At 36.6% G+C, this 6,837-nt stretch overlaps 1 long non-coding RNA gene across 1 annotated transcript; it reads right to left on the reverse strand.

The window, feature by feature from the left end:
- Positions 1-584: 584 nt before the first annotated feature.
- LOC135231348 (uncharacterized) lies at positions 585-6,025 on the reverse strand. The gene is made up of 5 exons (XR_010321993.1): positions 5,495-6,025; positions 1,679-1,827; positions 1,272-1,466; positions 871-1,008; positions 585-656 (listed from the first exon to the last, which is right to left on the reverse strand). It is a non-coding gene; the product is annotated as an uncharacterized LOC135231348 (long non-coding RNA).
- Between the last annotated feature and the right edge of the window lie 812 nt (positions 6,026-6,837).

Genomic DNA, 6,837 nt, shown 5'->3' on the forward strand with positions numbered 1-6,837 from the left:
CTGATGAGATATTTTACATTCATTTAGTCACCCTAAGTCTTTGAAATCCAGTATGTATTTTATACTTAAAGGTACGTCACTATTCCAATGTTAACATTTAAAGTGAAATGTATTCCTATCAAAACAGTAAATTTATGTTTAACAGAAAAATATTTTACACTGCTTTCCTTTTTAAGTTGATTTAAATTAAATAAAAATAAACTTTAGTGCCTCTGTAGCACTAGCACATTTCAAGTGTTCAGTAGCCACGTGTGGCTAGTGGTTACCAGACGGCAGAGATTTGGAAGGCCTGTGACTTAACAGGAGTCCCTGAGTGGCACAAATGGTTAAGCACTTGGCTACTAACCAAAAGATTCATGATTCAAATCCACCCTGATGTGCCCTGGAAGAAAGGCCTGGCAATCTACTTCCAAAAGGTTAGGGCCATTAAAAACCCTGTGGATACCGAGCACAGTTCTACTCTGAAACAAATGGGGTTGCCATGAGACAGGATCAACTGGATAGTAACTTTTTTTTTTTGGTGATTTAACAAAAGAATAATGGGCAAACATATCAGTAAATATATGAGGAAAAAAAAAAAAACAAATTAAACATTACCTGCATGGAACAATGACAATTATCATCATCATCTTGGAGGGTATGTGAGTAGCCTAGAGCTAAAATAAGGAGAAAAAATAGCCTATAAGTTAGGAGAAAGATAATTAGAGTGAAAACATTCTAAGATCCTTATATTTTTGAGAGAAAGGTAAAATCATTTAGACTTTGTTGAATTAAATATACATGCTAAAATATATCAGATAACCACTACATGATTATCAAGAATATATCACTCTTAATGTGGAAATTATAGAACAATATCATTAACATTACATGCAAGCAAAATTTTACGGAAGATCATTCGAAAATGGCTGCAGCAGTATATCGACAGGGAACTGCCAGAAATTCAGGCCAGTTTCAGAAGAGGACGTGGAGCCAGGGAAATCATTGCTGATGTCAGATGGATTCTGGCTGAAAGAGAATACCAGAAGGATGTTTAAAAAAAAAAAAAAGATGTTTACCTATGTTTTATTGACTATGCAAAGGCATTCAACTGTGCGGATTATAACAAATTATGGATAACATTGCAAAGAATGGGAATTCCAGAACACTTAATTGTGCTCATGAGGAACCTTTACATAGATCAAGAGGCAGTTTTTCGGACAGAACAAGGGGATACTGATTGGTTTAAAGTCAGGAAAGGTGTGCGTCAGGGTTGTACACTTTCACCATACCTATTCAATCTGTATGCTGGGCAAATAATCTGAGAAGCTGGACTGTATGAAGAGGAACAGGGCATCAGGATTGGAGGAAGACTCACTAACAACCTGCATTATGCAGATGATACAACCTTGCTTGCTGAAAGTGAAAAGGACTTGAAGCACTTATTGCTGAAGATCAAAGACCACAGCCTTCAGTATGGGTTGCACCTGAACATAAAGAAAACAAAGATCCTCACAACTGGACCAATGAGCAACATCATGATAAACAGCGAAAAGATTGATGTTGTCAAGGATTTCATTTTACTTAGATCCACAATCAACACCCATGGAAGCAGGAGTCAAGAAATCAAAAGACACATTGCATTGGGTAAATCTGCTGCAAAGGAACTCTTTAAAGTGTTAAAGAGCAAAGATGTTACCTTGAAGACTAAGGTGCACCTGACCCAAGCCATGGCATTTTCAATCCCATCATATGCATGTGAAAGCTGGACAATGAATAAGGAAGACCGAAGAAGAGTTGATGCCTTTGAATTGTGGTGTTGGCGAAGAATATTGAATATACCATGGACTGCCAAAAGAACAAATCTGTTTTAGAAGAAGTACAACCAGAATGCTCCTTAGAAGCAAGCATGGCAAGGCTTGCTTTAACAATAGATCTTATTTAACTAAATTTATGCAAAATATTATCATTTCAATATATTGTTGATATAAAAAATTACTGATGAGATATTTTACATTCAGTCACCCTAAGTCTTTGAAATCCAGTATGTATTTTATGCTTAAGGGCACATCACAATTCCAATGACATGTTGTCAGGAGGGATCAGTCCCTGGAGACAGACATCATGCTTAGCAAAGTACAGGGTCAATGGAAAAGAGAAAGACCCTCAACGAGGTGGATTGACATGGTGGCTGCAACAATGAGCTCAAGCATAGCAACGATTGTAAGGATGGTGCAGGACCAGGCAGGGTTTCATTCTGTTGTGCATAGGGTCACTATGAGTCTGAACCGACTTGACAGCACCTGACAACAAACATGCAGAAGTAGAGAAAAAAAGAATAAAAAATGAAAAAGAAACAATCCAAATGAAACTCTTGGAAGAGTACATACGTTTTGGGATTAAGGGTAAAGAAGTTGAGTTAAAGCCATGCTGGTTCTCTGAACTTCACAATAAAAGCTGATGTGTAAATTTGGGATAAGGAATATACATGAAAATAATTTACCAAATTAGGTTATGTCAAAATTCACAGTACCCTGAAGACAGCTTATACAACCTCAACTAATAATCTTGTTAGATCTCATAAAGTTAACCCAAGTACAGGTATTCAAGATGAGGACTGAAATGGTCAAGGAATACATTAGGAATTCAGGCCTTAACTTTTAAAATTTTGGCTTATTGAATAAACAATTCTGACCTGTTCTGGTAGGTCCGAGCAGTCCAATAAGGTAGCCACGAGTCCCACATGTAGCTATTGGGCATTTGAAATATGGGTGGTCCGTACTAAAGTGAGCTATTAGTGTAAAATTCACACTGGATTTTTAAGATTTAGTATCAAAAAGGAATGTGAGTTATCTTATTACAATTTCTTACATTGATTACATGTTGAAATGATAATATTCTGGATATGTTGGGTTAATAAAATATATATTATTATTATTATTTCACTTATTTCTATTTAAAATAGTTATTAAAAAAAAATAGTTATTAGGAAACTTAAAATGACATAATACCCAAAAAACCAAACCAGTTGCCGTTGAGTCGATTCTGACTCATAGCGACCCTACAGGACAGAGTAAAACTTCCCTGTATAGTTTCTAGGGAGCTCCTGCTGGATTCAAGCCGTTCAAACTGCTGACGTTTAGCAGCCATAGCACTTAACTACTACGCCACCAGGACATTAAGTGGTTCATATTCGTGGCTTGCATCATATCTCTATTGAAAGTGCTGTAGTAGATTTTCAAAGATAAAGCTCTTGGTCTTCCATAGCTGTTCTTTGTGCCCGAAGACTCCAGGAAAAGGTCACTCATTGGGCTAAAGTACTATCTATGTAACTAAAAACACTGATTAAAAAGTTTAAGTAATAGGCCAAAAGAGCTAGAATATGGATCAATATTCGATTTATCTAGGAAAAATGTTTTTTGAAGATGTGTATGACTATGACAACATAATTTTTAATGGCTCTAATGACATCTTGAAATTCTAAGGACTCTGATTTTCTTTTTTATACAACTTATCTGTTTACTGGAGCCCTGCCAAAAGGTTGGCAGTTCGAATCTACCAGGTACTCCTTGGAAACTCTATGGGGCAGTTTTACTCTGTTCTATAGGGTCGCTACGAGTTGGAATCGACTCAATGGTGATGGGTTTGGTTTTGGGTATCTGTTTACTGCTTTCAGTATAAAACCCAACACAGTATATAAATTATATACTTAACAGTGTGTATATTATATACTTAATATTTCAAAAATACCCTTCTTCTAAGCTTAATGATTCGAGTGGAGCTGACTGCCATCCCTACTGCTTACAGCATTCACATCCCCTTGGCCCCAAGAATGGGCACCAAGCAGAACCAATTTTTTGTCCCGAGGCTTTTACTGGGGCAACCAACAGAGAGGTGCTCATTGTTGCTGAGGGAATAGGATATAAATCTAAAGCCACTGTAAGCCAGTTTGTACCACAAAAGGAGAGGCCTCCTGAAAATGGAGTCAGTACAGAGAAATGAAGAGCTAAGAAATGAAGAAATAGAAATATTTAACATCAGTTGAGCCCTGGATCCCAATGTGCCTAAAAACAGGCTGCCTGGACAGCCCCAGATATGTGCGTTAAAAAATCCCCCCATAATTCCGTAAGGCAGTTGAGTTGAGTTTTCTGTCACAGGGTTGATATGTGGCTGATAGATACCAATATGGCATTGTTTTGTGGAACATCCTAATGAGTTGGTGCCATTCCACCAACCATCTTGATAGGTTGTTGCCCACATTATTCTGATTGCTAAATATTTTAAATATCACCTTTACTCCTAATCAAAAGATTTGGACTAATAAGGTAGGATTCAGAAACAGAAATATGCCAGGAATGAGGGCAAAACATTTCATTTGACAAGAAGAGACTGAGTAAGGGCAAAAATTAAATCTATTCACAAAGATTCAGTTCAACAAACAAATGCTTTACCATCAAGTTATAAAAAGACGCCAACCCCTCTTTTCAGCCTGAGCAAGCCATTTACGCTCTTGGAGTATATTTCCTCTTCTATTTATGGACATGAAAAATAACTGCCTTGCCTGCCTCACAACACCATAAACATCAAATGAGATATTACCTATAAAAACCCTTTTTTTGTAAACCATTTGACACGAGGAAGTAAGGACAAAGACAATGAATGAATGCTTCATAAATGTAAAGTAGAATTACTCTAGTTGATTCTTACATCTGATTTTTAGATTATTTGTATTCCCCATGTGTTGAAATTACAATGTCAACTTGGTTTCCATGTCAGAAAAGAGATGCATCATCATTATAGATTACAATAGCATTTCAATGCTTATTATCCCTAATATCACTTTTATTGTATTTTTGGTTTCTGTATTATCTTATTTTGTTGTTCTCCTCTGACTACCCTCTATAATATCAATCAGAAAAGTATAAAAATTGACTTCTACCACCATCATCTCTTCCAAATTCTCTAATCCACAATGTTTTAATATTTTTATTTATTACATTGAACAAGGGGGTTTCCTTTTCTATGCTTTAATTTTTAGTCAGTTATTCTTTTAACGAAAATGTGTTTTTCTTATTTAAAATATGACTCATTTTTGGAGAAATTTTTCAATATACATATAACTGGTGGTGCTGTGGTTAAGAGCTCAGCTGCTAACCAAAAGGTTGGCAGTTTGAATCCACCAGCCCCTCCTTGGAAACCCTATGGGGCAGTTATACTCTGTTCTACAGGGTCACTGTGAGTCAAAATCAACTTCATGGCAACAGGTTTATACACATACATAACTATATAAACCAAACCCACTGTTGTCTGAGTCGATTCCGACTTATACTGACCCCATAGGGTTTCAAGGCTGTAGATTTCTATGGAAGCCAACTGCCACATCTTTCTCCTGTGATAACCATATACAATTATATATAACTATACATATATTTGTTGTCATTTTTGATGTCGAGTCGATCCTGACTCATGGTGACCTCGTGTTACAGAGTAGAACTACTCCCAAGGGTTTTCTTACCTGTAATCTTGATGGAAGCCGATAGCCAGGCCTTTTCTTCTGTTGTACTGCTAGGTGAGTTAGCAGTTGAGCACAAACCATTTGCACCACCTAAGGACCTGTTACATTGTAATCTCAATATGCAAAAATAATCATTAATACGTTTTTAAATTTTAGTTAGAAATTGTACGAGTTATCTATTTTATAAAGTGTTTTTTCCACTTAAAACATACTGGACCACAATGAGATATCCCTCACCCTCATTAAAATAGCAATAATAAAAAAAAATGGAAAAAAATGTTGGCAAGGTGCGGAGAAACTGGAACCTTCATCCATTGGTGGTGGGAAGGTAAAATGGCACAGCCACTGTGAAAAACATTTTGGAAGTTCTTCAAAAAGTTGAATGAAGAATTACCACTCGATCCAGCAATCCCAATCATAATCCCAATATCCACAAGAAGTGAAGGCCCGAATGCAAACAGAAACCTGTATAACAATGTTCATTGCAGCACTTTTCACAACAGCTAAAAGGAGGAAACAACCAAAATGTCCGGCAACGGATGAATGGATAAGCAAAATGTGTTATATATGTACAATGGAATACCACAGAACCATAAACAGAAATGAAGTTCTGATGCACACCACGACATGGATGGACCCTGAAAACATTACACTGAGGGAAATAAATCAGTTGCAAAAGGACAAATACTGTATAATCTCATTTATGTGAAATAAGCAGATATGTAAAAACCAGTGATCATTAATGGTTACCAGGGGTGGGAGGGACGGGGAAAGGGGGAGTTTTCGTTTGGGGGGCATTATGTTAATAGTAGTGGAACATTTTGGAAAATAATAGTGATAATGGTCACATAAGATGAAAAATGTAATGAATGTCATTGAGTTGTAAATGTGGAAGACAGTGTGTTGGTGGATGTTTTTTTGTGTATGTTTTCACCACAATCAAAAAAGGGTGGGTGGGGATGGAATATACTGGGAACATCTTCCATATTATTAAGTGTCACTACAAGGTAGTCTGTGAGTCAGATTTTAATGTAGTCTTCATCACTGTCTGTACTTTAATTCAGAATATACCCCATTTTAGAAAGTGAACTGAGTTTCACATCCAAGAATCAACCATACTATATAGTTTCTAGCACCCACCAGTGCCAGTCTGGTGACATAGAAGTATGGAGGGGGCCACATATAAGACAACCTGCTTGTATTATGGCCAGCCATTATGCCTGACCAATGATAATGCCTTCTTAAATTTCGTGAGGGTCAAACAAAAAAGACAAATATTTCCTGCCCCAAAATTGCCATTTTGAAACTTGAATATTTTTCCTAATTGGGTGTTCATTCCCTAA

This window comes from Loxodonta africana, chromosome 4 (assembly GCF_030014295.1).
Source record: "Loxodonta africana isolate mLoxAfr1 chromosome 4, mLoxAfr1.hap2, whole genome shotgun sequence".
Lineage (NCBI taxonomy): Eukaryota > Metazoa > Chordata > Mammalia > Proboscidea > Elephantidae > Loxodonta > Loxodonta africana.